Source organism: Caretta caretta, chromosome 9, assembly GCF_965140235.1.
Source record: "Caretta caretta isolate rCarCar2 chromosome 9, rCarCar1.hap1, whole genome shotgun sequence".
NCBI classification, from domain to species: domain Eukaryota; kingdom Metazoa; phylum Chordata; order Testudines; family Cheloniidae; genus Caretta; species Caretta caretta.
The window spans coordinates 52,756,685-52,770,978 of NC_134214.1; the positions used below are offsets into that span (position 1 = coordinate 52,756,685).

The 14,294-nt window shown below is 48.4% G+C and overlaps 1 protein-coding gene across 1 annotated transcript in view; it reads right to left on the minus strand.

Moving 5' to 3' along the window:
• Positions 1-12,636: 12,636 nt before the first annotated feature.
• EPHB1 (EPH receptor B1) overlaps positions 12,637-14,294 on the minus strand; it is a 414,114-nt gene continuing 412,456 nt past the window's right edge. Inside the window, exon 18 of the mRNA XM_048863514.2 lies at positions 12,637-12,863. The gene's annotated coding sequence lies outside the window, so the exon portion shown is untranslated. The remainder of the gene's footprint in view (positions 12,864-14,294) is intronic.

Consider the following 14,294-nt stretch of genomic DNA (forward strand, 5'->3'; position numbering starts at 1 on the left):
GTGTTAAATTTAAATGGAGGGGAGGGTCTCCTTCAAAATATAGCCTCAGGAAGCCCTGCCCTGCCCCCCCCCCCCCCAACCTCTAGCCCACCTCCCTTGAAAGGTTTCACCTTTCAAAAGTCCCTCATTTTGAGGGGCATTGTTTTAATCTCACCTCCATTCCATATGCCTCACTTCTGCTGTTGAAGATTATTTAAATCAGACATAAAGAATCACGAGGTTATAGAAAGAGTCAGTGACACTAAATGGAAGGACCCTGCTGCATTTTAAGTATCCTGCACGAATAATTTTTGAGTTTCCCTTGTTTCAAGTCTTCATAGAATCATAGAATATCAGGGTTGGAAGGGACCTCAGAAGGTCATCTAGTCCAACCCCCTGCTCAAAGCAGGACTAATCCCAACTAAATCATCCCAGCCAGGGCTTTGTCAAGCTTGACCTTAAAAACCACAAAGGAAGGAGAGTCCATCAGCTCCCTAAGTAACCCATTCCAGTGCTTCACCACCCTCCTAGTGAAAAAGTTTTTCCTAATAGCCAGCCTAAACTTCCCCCACTGCAACTTGAGACCATTACTCCTCATTCTGTCATCTGGTACCACTGAGAACAGTCTCGATCCATCCTCTTTGGAACCCCCTTTCAGGTAGTTGAAAGCAGCTATCAAATCCCCCCTCATTCTTCTCTTCCGCAGACTAAACAATCCCAGTTCTCTTAGCCTCTCCTCATAAGTCATGTGCTCCAGCCTCCTAATCATTTTTGTTGCCCTTCACTGGACTCTTTCCAATTTTTCCACACCCTTCTTGTAGTGTGGGGCCCAAAACTGGACACAGTACTCCAGATAAGGCCTCACCAATGTCGAATAGAGGGGAATGATCACATCCCTTGATCTGCTGACAATGCTCCTACTTATACAGCCCCAAATGATGTTAGCCTTCCTGGCAACAAGGGCACACTGTTGACACATATCCAGCTTCTCATCCACTGTAACCCTTAGGTCCTTTTCTGCAGAACTGCTGCCTAGCCACTTGGTCCCTAGTCTGTAGCGGTGCATGGGATTCTTCCTTCCTAAGTGTAGGACTCTGCACTTGTCCTTGTTGAACGTCATCAGATTTCTTTTGGCCCAATCCTCTAATTTGTCTAGGTCCCTCTGTATCCTATCCCTACCCTCCAGCGTACCTACCTCTCCTCCCAGTTTAGTGTCATCTGTAAACTTGCTGAGGGTGCAATCCACACCATCCTCCAGATCATTAAGGAAGATATTGAACAAAACCGGCCCCAGGACCGAGACCCTTGGGGCACTCCGCTTGATACCAGCTGCCAACTAGAAATGGAGCCATTGATCACTACCTATTGAGCTCGACAATCTAGCCAGCTTTCTATTCACCTTATAGTCCATTCATCTAGCCCATACTTCTTTAACTTTCTGTCGAGTACACTGTGGGAGACCGAATCAAAAGCTTTGCTAAAGTCAAGGAATAACACGTCCACTGCTTTCCCCTCATCCGCAGAGCCAGTTATCTCATCATAGAAGGCAATTAGGTTAGTCAGGCATGACTTGCCCTTGGTGAATCCATGCTGACTGTTCTTGATCACTTTCCTCTCCTCTAAGTGCTTCAGAATTGATTCCTTGAGGACCTGCTCCATGATTTTTCTAGGGACTGAGGTGAGACTAACTGGCCTGTAGTTCCCCAGATCCTCCTTCTTCCCCTTTTTAAAGATGGGCACTACATTAGCCTTTTTCCAGTCATCCGGGACCTCCCCTGATTGCCATGAGTTTTCAAAGATAATGGCCAATGGCTCTGCAATCACATCCGCCAACTCCTTTAGCACTCTCGGATGCAGCGCATCCGGCCCCATGGACTTGTGCTCGTCCAGCTTTTCGAAATAGTCCTGAACCACTTTCTCCACAGAGGGTTGGTCACCTCCTCCCCATACTGTGCTGCCCAGTGCAGTAGTCTGGGAGCTGACCTCGTTCGTGAAGACAGAGGCAAAAAAAGCATAAAGTCTTGGAGTCCTACAGTTGGACCTTGGCAGGTTCAGAGGTATAGGAAGTGTAGCTTCAGTAAGGGTCCCCCCAACATCCTGTGCCTGGGAGAAGCATTGTTTTGCTGCAGTCGCAACTGCATGTCCTCTAATCCTTGGCTCTATCCCTGCCTCAGCCCACTTTACAGAGGGCCCCTTAATGGATGGGCTCACTCAGACTGCTTGCTTTATATCTCCGTAGCTCACTGAGCAGAGTCCAGAGCCTGGGCGGTGTGTGAACTGCTGGCTGGGGGAGGCTAGCCCCCAGCCCTGCCCCTTACACTTAATGTTCCTCCCCCCCCAGCCCTAGAGCACAGGGAGGACTAGCTGTGTGGCCCCAGCAACCCCAGCCCCAGAGTGCTGGGAGGGAGGGCTGCTTGCCTCCAGCCCAAGCGGGGCCACCTCACAGGGGGAACAGAAAAGGGGCACTGGGTGGGGCCATGCCTGCCTGTTTGGGGAGGCAGAACCTCCCCCGGCCTATAATACCCACCTCCCATGGTCCAGAGGCAGCAGGATTTAGATTTTCATGCTTGATCTGCAGCTTGGCTGGGCGGAAATGAAAACAAGGAAGAACTAGACAATGGTGGCTCAAGAGCGTTTGCTTCCTGGGCTTTGAAGCCTCTGGATTCTACACAGGCAATATTTGCAATCGTCATTATTCATCTCAGACCTTCCTCCCTGAGTGGGTTTCCCTCAGCAAGGAGAAGGCCCAGTGAGATGATTCTCCTTCCTGTGCCGTCTGGAGGCTAGAGAGAGTTTCTAAAAGCTAGGGCCAGATACTCAGCTGCTGACACTGATGGAGCGACACTGATTTGTACCAGCTGAGGATCTAATCTGTACAATTCCCTCCAGGGGATGAAGCAGAGAACCAGGAAAAACTTCTGACCTTAGAGGACGTTAAGAGAGATAGAATGGGAAAGTGGCAAAGACAAAAAGAACCATGCTAGGATTCAGCCAACCGGTTCTTATTCCTCAGCTCTTTGCACGTCCCCATGTTTCATGTAAACAGAGAGAGGAAGCTGGGGGGGAAACAACAGTTAACGATTAACGTTCCTGATGAATTAATTGCCCATTTTATGTTGGGAAAAGATGTTAGAAATTCATCACTGTTTAGCTTGGAATGCGAAGCTGGCACTTGTTCCAGACATCTCCTCCCCTCTGCCTGAGCACAGGGATAATTAATACATTATGGAGTAGAACACTGGCTGCCACGCAGCAAAAGAGATCTGTTTCGCTTTGCCTTATTTCCCCTCCCTAAAGAGACATTTGAAACGTATCGTGTAATAAATGGTTCTTGGATGGAAGGGGAGGCATTGTTCTTTTGCCATGGAAACATGTTCCATCAGTGGGGCCAGCCAGTACTGAGCAAGCCCGGATACCTCACTCATCAGCTCTCACAAGATCCTCCATGGCAGGGTGGCCTCCCAAGGCCCTGCTTCACAATATCCCCTTTGCAAATCAGCACTGGAAATAGGGCAGAGCAAACCGGCACATATACAATGAGGACAGTCCTGTTCTTAGCCCTTTGGCCATGGAAAATCAAAGCCCGTCCTTTACATGCTGATGCACTGGGGCAAAGATCCCCCTTCCCTGGGCCACATCCCTCTGAGTTATAACCACCTCAAGAGCCTTTCCTCACCTGCTTTCCTCAGGAACAACTTACTAAGGGGCATGGTGGATTCTTCACCACTGACTATTTTTAAATCAAAATTGGATGTTTTTGTCAAAACGCTGCTCTAGGAATTATTTTGGGGTAGTTCTATGACCTGTGCTATGCAAGAGGTCAGACTAGATGATCTCAGTGGTCCTTCTGGCCTTGGAAACTATGACTGCAGGCCCTCAGACCTGAAGAGCATACACTGGAGGATGCTGGTTTGACATGCTTGACCAGCATGAGAGCGGGTTCCCTTAAGTCTCCTGTTAGAAAGAGGAGCCAGATAGCTGTCTTGAACTCCCCCCAGAAGGGGGAGCAAGCAAGCAAAGATGATTTCTGTCTTTGTGTGTATCTGGGAAACTATCGGAGAGCAAGGTGCTCCAGCGAATAGAGCAGTGGACCTACATTCTAGCCCTGGATCTGCAAGTCACTTCCCTTCTTTGGGCCTGTCTCACTTACCTCTTTAGATTACAAATTCAATGGTAGAGACTGTCTCTCTCGGTTCGTACACGAGGGGTGATACGGCCTGAGACTTCCGGGTGCTACTGTGATATCTATAATAATAATTGTTACCCATTTCTTTTGATGGTATTCTTGCAGAAAAAAACTTGCCATTAGCAAGTAACTCCAGAAAGCCAGATGACTGTCAGCTGGATTTTCATTTCACTGCATAAAATCTTTCTTTCAAAATGTTTTCATATCATCCAAAAATTTTGCAAGTATGACAGTAGTTCAGTATTACATGGGGCGACGCTCATCTCTGTCCCCAAGCTCTTATTTTCCTTGGTTTCTATAGCAAAAACATTTCTTCTTTCTACTCAATTCCAAATGTCTTCAACATGAAGGAGCCATCAGCTTTATGCCTCTGTGGAGCTCCCCACATTTCACAAGATGTGGTGGGACAGTGGCTGAGGAAGACCAAAGACACATTGTGACGTGCCTCCATGATGTGCCTCTTTTACAGAGTATCCACCTGGATTCTAGTTGATTCACTTCCTTTAAAAAGTTTTACCCAACTCCCTCTTTAAAGGCTCTTTCAGAGGAACATTTGGCATCATTACAACATTCTCTGTTGCAACTAGAGGTGGCAGAAAAATGCAGATGTTCTGCAAATTTTATTTTAAAAAATGTCCTACCTTTTCTTGTCAACATTTGGGATTTTCCAAAACTGCGGACTGCTCTACAAAGTGGGCAAAGAACTTTTTCATGAAAAATGTTTCGCAAAAAATGTTTTTGAAATGTCAGACATTTGCAACTAGGTCTAATTGCAACAAATTACATTTTGAATTTGTGCTTACAGCAGAGGGAGTTTATGCTTAAACCATCCTGTGTTTTCACAAGGTTGCCTATCACCGTGGTAGCTGAGTGCCTCACATGACTAATAATAACAATGCTTAGCTGTCATAATAGTACTTTTCATCAGTAGATCTCAAAAGGCTTGACAAAGGAGACCACGGCTATCCCCATTTCACAGATGGGGAAACTGAGGCATAGAAAGGGGAAGTGGCTTGCCTAAGATCAACCAGCAAGCTAGTGTCAGATCATGGAATAGAACCCAGTTCTCCTGAGGATGTATGCCAGTAGTTCTCAAACTTTTGTACTGGTGACGCCTTTCACTTAGCAAGCCTGAGTGAGACCCCCCTTATAAATTAAAAACACTTTTTTATATATTTAACACCATTATAAATGCTGGAGGCAAAGTCGGGTTGGGGTGGAGGCTGACAGCTCACGAACCCCAGTTTGAGAACCCCTGATCTATGCTCTAGGCCACACCACCTCCCCCCAAACAGAGGACAAGCTTGTGCCTTCAGTATTCTCTATTAAACCCATACGGGTAGCTGCTTAGGCATTAACCGATGCTTAGCCTCCACCCCCACAATCTTGCTGTCTCTAGGTGGGTGGGCAGAGCTGGCCCCCCACCAGCTTTCCCACAGAACGTCTCCTCCAGTAGAGTCTGTTGGTGCACTTCCCCCGCCTGTGCATCGTGTTTTGGGTCCCTGGGGAGAGGTTACATTTCATTTAGAATAATAAAAACGCCCTATTCTGACACAAAGGGAGAGGTTTATGCATTGCTCATTTTCTTCCTCCCAGCATTAACACAAACCAATCTCCTTTCTTCCCCTGTACATTTCTCCTCCAGGTTTCCCCCCCTCCCCTTTTCCATTTCCACTACCTCCAGCAGAAGGCCCTTGGAGGCGCTAACGACTTCAAAGACACCAGGTCCAATGTGCGGCAAGTGATAAAAACCTACACAGCATGTGTTGGGTAAATTAATATACCCTCCAGAGCCATGGACTCCTCAGTCCCGGCAGCACTATAATGAGCTGTTATTCTGAGGGGAGGGGGTGAAGAGGAAGGGGAGCTGTATTTAATGTATGCTAATTGACTGGCATGCAAATTGTCACTAAGCTAAAAATAACACTTTGCACAAGGAGCCCATTTTTTAAAGAGCTTGTTTATTCATTAGTGTAATTTCTATTATCAATCCTCTTGGTTTGCATTCTGGGAAGTGCTCACTTTTAGAGAAGTTTGGTTCACGCATGTTCTGGGGCTAAAAGAGCCCACACCACTAGCATGGAAGTCACCCAGCCTTGCCACCAGCTTTTTAGCCTATCTTTTCTTTCCCTCATCTGTTCTTTCAGGATGCCCAAACAGAGGTCTCCTCTTGCTCCACAGATGAGGTGTGTTACGACTCTGCGGTGCTTCAGGAACAATGAATGGTATTCTCAACAGCTGGAGGACACTAGTATGTCTACACTGCGATAAAAATCCCATAGCACCAAGTGTCTGAGCCCGGGTCAGCTGATCGGGGCTGGCCACAGCCGTGCTGCAGGGCTTTTATTGCAGTGCAAATTGTGGTTGGCCCAGAGCTGCAGCGCATCTTTTCACTGTAGTTATGAATGAGTACAAACCCAAATTGCCCCTAAGAGCCAGTACCAGCCCCATCTCATTACCCTAGTTTAGTAATAATGATGATGAAAATGAAGGGGAGGGGAATAGCCTGCACCCACGAGAAGACCACCTATCTGGATTGATATACCGCTGCTAGGTGCTCAGACACCATAGTGTTAACCATGGCATAAATATCTAGTTAGGCCAATACTTCAAAACCATCTTTGGTCACAGGACCATGCCTCAGCCAACTGGATTATGTTTGCAAATCCAAAGCTGTCATATACATAGAAAAGCACCGTGGGTCTGGGTTCTTTTAGATGAAAGACACTCTATAACTGCACGGTATCATTATATCTAGACATCATTATAGCTGCAATAAATTTTATATTGGCTGTTATGTACTTCAGAGAACAGAGGCTTTCTACATGCACTGTATTTTACTACTGACACTCCCTGCTACAGCACACATTGGAAAGGGAGGTGGTGGGAAAATATGCTTTAGATCAGGCAGGGGGTGCTACTCTCCAGCTCATATCTACCTACCTACCAACAAATGATACTTATCTGGCACCCATTACCGTGATAGCCAAGTGCCGTTGTCACGGACTCACAGGTCATGCCCACTCTTGGCCCATACAGTCCCTGGGGGGAACCCCCTTCAGTGGGGCAGTCCTTCTCAGGGGTCCACTCTGACTCAGAGGGTAAGCTCCACCTGGAACTGCACTTCTCTGTGCCTTAGCACATCTGTCTCTCGCTGTGGGCCCCCTCAGGGAGTTCACTCGCTCTGGACCCCTGGGGCCTCCATTCCCAGAGGGAATAATGCAACCCTGTTCTCCAAACCAGAGCGACTCTCAGCCAGAGTAAAACAGGATGGTTTATTGAGAGTGTCTGAATACAGCATAGGAAACTCTCAGGGCCCTCAGGCCTGGCCTCCCTCTGCACAGTACATCTAAGTCTCTCCTACATCTAGGTGGGCTCTGCCTGCTCTTTCTCTCCAGTCCCAAGCCTCCGTGCTTTCCAGTTGGGCATCTGATATCACCTGCACATAAGCCCTGCCTCTGTCCTTTGTCTTCTGTCCAGGTAAACAGGGTCGCCTGGGCCTCCTCTCCTCTCCTCTCATCCATCCTTTGCTCCCAACTGGCTGGAAGCAGCTGGTCAGGTCACTGGGGTCCTCTCTCCACAACCCATTGTCCTCCCACTGGCCAGAACTGGCTGGGCCTCCCAGTCACCAGGTCACCAGTTGCTGGGTATCCATTCTCCAGGCCATTGGCCAGGGTCCCAAGTTCTGTCACTGGTCCTCTGTAACAACAAACTCCCCCTCCCATCACCTTGTTAACCCAGTAACACCCATGGAAACTGTGTCACACCCCCTCTGTATGCAAACCACTGAAAAAAAACAAGAAAAGAAACAAGAAAATCCCCCACTCCGTCACATCTCTCCTGCCTTTGAGTCTGAACGGAGCAGGGTCACTTAACCAGTGACCTGGGAAAGTTCAGGGCCCCCGCCCCATGATAAAGCATCGGCTATAACATTGGCACTCCCCCTCACATGGACCACCTTCATGTCATAACCCGGGAGGAGCAGGCTCCATCTTAGCAGGCTCCATCCATGGCATTAGCCGCTTTCATTTGGTTCCCCCGGGTCAGGGGCGAATGGTCAGTGTACAGAGTGAAGCGTCGCCCAAATAGATATGGCTGCAGCTTTTTAAGGGCCCACACCATGGCCAGGCATTCCTTCTCAATGGCCACATAGTGCTGCTCCTTGCTCAGGTACACAATGGGGTGTCTCTCCCCCTTAGTATCAGTTTTCATCAGCACCGCACCCAGCCCGGTGTCTGAGGCATTGGTGAACATCAGGAAGGGTTGGTTAAAATCCGGGTTTACCAGCACCAGGTTTTGGATGAGTGCCCCCTTCAGCGCACAGAGAGCCCTCCGGCACTGCTCGGTCCAGACCACCTTGTCCGGCTTTCTCTTCCTACAAAGCTCCATGAGGGGAGCTGCCAGGAAGCTAAAGTGTGGCACAAACCTCTGGTAGTACCCTGCCATCCCAGTGAAAGCCTGGACCTGCTTCTTAGTCTGGGGAGCAGGCCAATCCTTGATTGCCTCCACTTTGGCTGGCTCCGGCTTCAGGTGGCCGCTCCCCACCTTGTGGCCCAGGTATGACACCTCTGCCATCCCCACCTTGCACTTTCCAGCTTTTATAATCAGTTCTGCATCCTGGAGGCAACCCAGCACCCTTTTCACCTGGGACACATGTTCCTCCCAGGTCTGGCTAAAGACACAGATATCATCAATATATGCTAGAGCAAAGTCCTCCATACCCCTTAGTAACTGATCCACCAGGCGCTGGAAGGTGGCAGGTACCCTTGAGGGCAAAAGGCATCAACAGGAACTAGAAGAGCTCTATTGAGGTGGTGAAGGCAGACTTCGCCCCAGGGGTCGAAGTGCCCCAGGGGTCGGTCCTAGGGCTGGTTTTGTTCAATATCTTCATTAATGTTCTGGATGATGGGATTAATTGCACCCTCAGCAAGTTCACAGAGGACACTAAACTCGGGGAGAGGTAGATTAGCTGGGGGGTAGGGATAGGGTCCAGAGTGACCTAGACAAATTGGAAGATTGGGCCAAAAGAAATCTGATGAGGTTTAACAAGGACAAGTGCAGAGTTCTGCACTTAGGACGGAAGAATCCCATGCACCGCTACAGACTACGGACCGAATGACTAGGCAGCAGTTCTGCAGAAAAGGACCGAGGGATTTCAGTGGATGAGAAGCTGGATATGAGTCAACAGTGTGCCCTTGTTGCCAAGAAGGCCAATGGCATATTGGGCTGTATTAGTAGGAGCATTGCCAGCAGATTGAAGGAAGTGATTATTCCCCTCTATTCGGCACTGGTGAGGCCACACCCAGAGTATTGCGTCCAGTTTTGTTCCCCCCACTACAGAAGGGATGTGGACAAATTGGAGAGAGTCCAGCAGAGGGCAACGAAAATGATTAGGGGGCTGGGGCACATGATTTATGAGGAGAGGCTGAGGGAATTGGATTATTTAGTCTGCAGAAGAGAAGAATGAGGGGGGATTTGATAGCAGCCTTCAATTACCTGAAGGGGGGTTCCAAAGAGGATGGAGCTCAGCTGTTCTAAGTGGTGGCAGATGACAGAACAAGAAGCAATGGTCTCACGTTGCAGTGGGGGAGGTCTAGGTTGGATATTAGGAAACACTGTTTCACTAGGAGGGCGGTGAAGCACTGGAATGGGTTACCTAGGGAGGTGGTGGAATCTCCATCCTTAGAGGTTTTTAAGGCCAGCTTGACAAAGCCTTGGCTGGGGTGATTTGGTTGGTGTTACTCCTGCTTTGAGCAGGGGATTGGACTAGATGACCTCCTGAAGTCTCTTCCAACCCTAATATTCTATGATTTGCCTTGACCTCTGGGTGCAAAGGCACCTGCCAGTAGCCTTTGGTGAGATCCATGGTAGTGAGGTACTGGCTGCCCCGCAACTTGTCTAAGATCTCATTGGTCCTCATAGGGTAAGCATCAGGCATGGTGATGGCTTCTGATAGTCCACACAGAACCGGATTCACCCGTCCTTCTTGGGGACCAGCACCACGGGAAAGGCCTAGGGGCTGGAGGACGATTGAATCACCCCTAAAGCCATCATGTCTCTGACCTCTCTCTCCAGGTCCTGGGCTGTTTTCCCAGTGACCCTGAATGATGAACACCTGATGGGAAGGTTGGCTCCCATCTCCACCCGGTGAACAGCCAGGTTAGTGAGCCCAGGCTGGTTGGAAAACAGCTACCAGTATGAATGCAGCAGCAATCTGATCTCAGCCTGCTGGGCAGGGGCTAGCCGGTCTGAGAGGGGAATTGATTCCAGCGAGGGGTCAGCCCCAGCCTCAGGGAGGAGTTCCACCAGGGGATCCTCTCCCTTCTCCCACTGCCCACACACAGCCAGCACCAACTTCTCCCTGTCACAGGACGGCTTCATCATATTGACACTGTGAGCCCAGTTGGACAGTTCCACTACAGAGTTAACCTGGTTTACCTGTCTAATGATGTTGAAGGGGCCGTCTCAGGCAGCTTGAAGCTTGTTCTTCCTCTCAGGGATGAGAAGCATCACCTGGTCGCCGGTAGCATAGGAGCGGGCATGTGCTGAGCAGTCGTACCAGACCTTTTGCTTCCTTTGTGCTCTGGCTAGGTTTCCCCTGGCCAAGCCCATGAGCTTTTCCTGGAAGGTCAGTACATACTTCACCACTGATTCTCCATCAGGAGAGGCCTTCCCCTCCCACTCGTCCCTCATCAAGTCAAGGGGTCCCCTCAATCTCCGCCCATACAGCAACTCGAAAGGGGAAAACCCTGTGGATTCCTGGGGCACTTCCCTGTATGCGAACCAGGTAGGGTAAATACTCTTCCCAGTCCTGCGGGTGCTGGTCCATAAATGTTTTCAGCATCATCTTTAGGGTCCCACTGAACCTCTCCACCAGCCCAATGGACTGAGGGTGATACGCTGAAGCCCAGGTGTGTCGGACCCCACACTTCTCCCACAAGCACTGGAGCAGGGTTGACATGAAGTTGGACCTCTGGTCTGTAAAGACCTCCTTGGGGAGCCCCACTCTGCTAAAAAATGGTCAGCAGTGCATCTGCCACAGTGTTTGCCTCAACAGAGGACAAGGCCACTGCCTCGGGGTAGCTCATAGTGAAATCTACCACCACCAGAATGTATTTCTTCCCCAACCAGGTCACCCTGCTGAGGGGCCCCACTATGTCCATAGCCATCTTCTGGAAAGGCTCCTCTATGATGGGCAAAGGTCTCAGAGTTGCTTTACACTTATCCTGGGCCTTTCCCCACTCTCTGGCAGGAGTCATAGGACCTACAGTACTGTTGGACAGTGTCAAAGACCCCGAGCCAGTAAGAGTTCTGCCGCAGCCTCTGCCTGGTGCACCAGATGCCCTGAAAGGGGAATATTGGGTGCCAAGTACAACAGTCTGCAGTGGTACCTCTGGAGGACCACCAATGGCCTTCTGGCTTTCCAAGGTTCAGTTTGCCCCGAACCAGCCCATTCCCAGTACAGGAATCCCTTCTCCCACAGGAATCTCTCCTGACAGTCCTCCTCCTGGGATCCTGCACCACTGTGGCCAGCAAGGGTCCTCAGCTTCTCCACTTGCTCTGGACCCCCCGATCTGCTGTCCACAAACTCATCTACCACTGCAGACACATTGTGCAGATTTTTAGGCTTCCGGTCCACTAACCATATCTTAAGGTCTGGAGGGCAGATGTCATACAGCTGCTCCAACCCCACCAGGTTATACACATCCTCTGCCGTAGTGGCCCCTGTGCCCTTCCCCCACTTACGGAGCTAGTCCCCCAGCAGGTTGGCGATTTCCTTGTAAGTGACACCTGGGGTCTTGCATACACCCCGGAATCATTTCCTGTATGCCTTGGGGGTCAGTTCAAACTTCAGCAGCAAAGCCTCTTTGAATAGGTCATAGTCCCCCGTCTCAATACCATCCATTTGGCTGAATGCCTCTATGGCCTTGGGACCCAGCAGGGGGTTAGACAGCAGAGCCTGTCTGTGGGGTCAATCTGGTTCAGATCACGAGCCTTCTCAAAGGCTGTGAGGTAGGCGTCAATATTCCCCTCCCCCTCATCCTTAAACTGGGGCAGCAATTTGGTGGCTAAATTCCCCACAAAACTGGTGTCTCAGGGTCCTTCCCCACTGTAATGATGCTGCCTCTGGTGGGACACAACTGAGAGTATCAATTCAGGACAAATTGCTTAGAGCAGGGCAGTCACAGCCCCAGGCTGGTGGTTCTCCACTTCTAAGGCACACCAAACCAGCCAAACAGAGAGGATTTTGGTCTCACCCCACTGGCTAGCCATAAGTCATACAAGCAATTCCTTTAGACACTCCAGTTTCCCAGTATCACCACCAGTGCCACTCATTATGGGGACAAATGCTTATGAAAACCAATATCCCAGTAAAAGAAAAAGGTTCTCTTGATCCCAAAGGACCAAGCCCCAGACCCAGGTCAATATACAAGTCAGATCTTACCCAAAAATCACGCTGTTGCCAGTCCTTTAAAATCTAAAATCTAAAGGTTTATTCATAAAATGAAGAAATATAGATGAGAGCTAAAACTGGTTAAATGGAATCAATTACATACAATAACAGCAAAGTTCTTGGTTCAGGCTTGTAGCAGTGATGGAATAAACTGCAGGTTCAAATCAAGTCTCTGGAATGCATCCACAGCTGGGAGGGGGTCATTCAGTCCTTTGTTCAGAGCTTCAGTTTGCAGCAAGGTTCCTGCAGATTTAAGAAGCAGGATTTAAGACAAAATGGAGGGGTTTCCAGGGCCTTTTATATTCTCTCTCTTGTGGGCAGAAACCCCTTGGCTCTCCTGTGCAAAATCACAGCAACAAGATGGAGTTTGGAGTCACATGGGCAAGTCACATGTCCATGCATGCTGTAAAGTTACAGTGCAGCCCTATATTTGTTTGCAATAAATCTACTGATTTGCGTACATGGATGTGATGTATTATTTGCAAAGAAGATAAAAAAACTAACCTATCCTGTTGACATACATATATTTTATATGCGTTGAGAATGCATACCATTTTACCTACTGCAGTATGCAGACACGGGGAGAAGGCTCAGATTTTACATTTGAGAAAAAAATGTTCTTTTTAAATTTGGGGCTAAATTAATTATATCTTTCATCCAAGATTTCTGGCGGAAGAGAACATAGTGATTATCAAGTTAATGATTTGCTTTCTCATGCAGATGTGACTGTTTGATGATTCTATCATATTTGCTTTTCACTGTTGTGTAGTAGGTATCCATTTATTTGTTCCACTACTAGGTCCACCGGAGCATCAAAGGCATGGTAAGGGATTTATCTGGAAAGGGAATTCCAAATGCCATTATTTCAGTAGAGGGTGTTAACCACGACATTCGCACAGGTAAAAAAAATGCTGCATTCTGAACCATCTGACCTTCTCGGTTAGGCTAGGATATGGTGTGTTGCAGTGAGGAGACAAAAGCTTGGAATGCTCTGATTGGGACATCAGAAGGGAAGAACATAGTGAAAGTTGACGTTTCTGGGAATTGCTACTATATGGGCATCTAGGCTTAGTTTAAGAGTCTATTAGCTTTTAAGAGCCCATAAAAGTTTAGCATCTCCTGGACAACTGAAGATTAGACTCGATAAGTTTATGGAGGAGACGGTATGATGGGATAACATGATTTTGGCAATTAATTGATCTTTAACTATTCATGGTAAATAGGCCCAATGGCCTGTGATGGGATGCTAGATCGGGTGGGATCTGAGTTACTGCTAGTATCAGATGACCATCCCTCTAATTCTTTCCGGGTATCTGGCTGGTGAATCTTGCCCATATGCTCAGGGTTTCATGACTCAGTTCTTCACAGGCCAACGCCATTGTTTACATGCTTATTTGAACGTTCTCAGGAAAGCTCAGATGTAGACTGGTGTCTCCCAAAGTTCATTGTCAGTTAAGTATTTCTTAATTGGGCACTTACTGAGAATAGTCCTTTCTCAACAAACTGACCAAATGCTTCACTGAGGCTACTTAGAATCAAAACACATTGAGATACAAGTACATAGCCAATGTTCATAACTTCAACTACAAAAATGATACACACATACAGATAGCATAATCATAACCAGCAAATCATAACCTTTTTATAGACACCTCAGACGACAACCTTTATATA